Genomic DNA, 1773 nt, shown 5'->3' with positions numbered 1-1773 from the left:
TTTCAAAGTGGTCGGAATGTCTGATAAATGTGTTGGCGTGGAATCGGAGTGGTTGGCATGATAATGGTTTTAACTGAAACACACCACAGCATACTTGTATCACTCCTATCAAACTTTTAATTTTTGTAGTTCCTTATGTTTGGTATTAAAGCACATTTTTACCATCCTAAACCATGAACTCTCTCTTCCTTGATCCCACCAGAACCCTTTGGGCATCCCCTTGGTTCGGACCCCCTGTTGGACTTCTTAGACCCCTGTTGGCAGAGCCACCACTCCATGGAATCAACTGTCAAAGTCTCAAAGTGGAGATGTACATGTGGAGATGATCATCAATACAGTCAGTCTATATGATAATGTAAATCTCAACCAAGCTTTTACCTTTTATGAAAACAATTTAAACTAAACTCCATAAATCAATTACAGTATACCATCAACAATCCAAAATCTATATAGAGTATACAGCTATATGATTTTTATATAAGCGATTTTTCCAGTGTAGGATGTGCAAGATAATTCTTTTCTTGGAAGATCATTGATAACTTGAGTTCACTGTTCCTCTGCTGCTAGGACCAAGGCTACACGACATGGAATGTATATCTAGACAGAGAGAGAAAAAATTATGTAGTAAATAATTTAATAGAATTGCTCTGAAACAACATAAGAGTAAGCAATACAAATGTTTAATGTTATTCACAGACACTATATACTTTTTATTTTTGTATCTTTTATTTTCCCTTCACATTGAAAAGCACATACACTCGCCACTTACAGGATGGAATAATGCTTTATGAACTAATTGTCTAATGAGGCTAAGGGAGTTATTTATGGTCATGAGAAAAAAATCCTGCAGTGACAATGTTTGAACCATGGGATTGGAAAGCAAGATCTTAACCACTAAGCTACAGCTCCACTCTGACTTAATAATAATAATACAGTATAGGCATTATTTAAGTAGATTTAAACAATGCTTACCTGTATGGAAAACATGCGTTCGTGCCATTGAAAATTTTGTGTGAAGAATTCTGTAGAATGATCAAGACGGCTATGGCCACCAAATTCACTAGAATCTGAATCAAGAACTATCTTGTATCTGGCAGTACACTGTAAAGGTGTCAAACAATGATCAATGGTAATTATATAATTACAGTAATTGATTTGATTTTTTAAAGGATCATTAGACAGCACAAGGTAAAAGGAACTGAAACTTATTATGCCACTGGATCCTCTCTGCTTTGTACAGCAAAACTAATACACACAACCATTAACATTTAGTGAAATCCTACCAGAAACCTATTTTCACTCCTGGGCGGAGAGACAAATGTACATATAGATAAAGTTCTCTGCGCAAGGGCACAAGCGAAATGGGCCTCAAGGTTTAAAAAAAAAACTGTTCTTGCTGCACCCAGGGAGGAAGAAATTGCAATGCTGTAGGATAGGCTACTGAACGTTGCTAACGGGATTATAGGGGATTCTGATGATAACCCAGCTCGAGAAACTTATTTTCTTCCTGCATGCTCCACCTAACCACTTCCACCAAATGATGGTGATGATGAGCAAGAGAAGAATCAGCAAAAATAGAGGAAAAGGTCATTATTAAGGAGCAAAGAGATTGCATCATATCAAAGGATACTTTCCTGGGTTGGTCACGCCAATTCTATAGTCTGCATAACTTTTATTAGGATGGAAATTGAAGATAAACACAAGATTTGCTCTCTCAAAGGCAATTAGCTTGTCATCTTCATGTTTGCAGGTCACATAGGCCTAGAAAACATT

At 36.7% G+C, this 1773-nt stretch overlaps 1 long non-coding RNA gene across 1 annotated transcript; it reads right to left on the bottom strand.

The window, feature by feature from the left end:
- Positions 1-6: 6 nt before the first annotated feature.
- Positions 7-1767, bottom strand: LOC117100069. The gene is made up of 3 exons (XR_004444069.1): positions 1631-1767; positions 973-1090; positions 7-597 (listed from the first exon to the last, which is right to left on the bottom strand). It is a non-coding gene; the product is annotated as an uncharacterized LOC117100069 (long non-coding RNA).
- Positions 1768-1773: the final 6 nt, after the last annotated feature.

This window comes from Anneissia japonica, unplaced genomic scaffold (assembly GCF_011630105.1).
Source record: "Anneissia japonica isolate Jap-2015-1 unplaced genomic scaffold, ASM1163010v1 scaffold309705_len1773_cov329_single, whole genome shotgun sequence".
Taxonomy (NCBI): domain Eukaryota; kingdom Metazoa; phylum Echinodermata; class Crinoidea; order Comatulida; family Comatulidae; genus Anneissia; species Anneissia japonica.
Note: the sequence above shows the minus strand (reverse complement) of the source record. Positions and strands in the feature narration are given on the sequence as shown.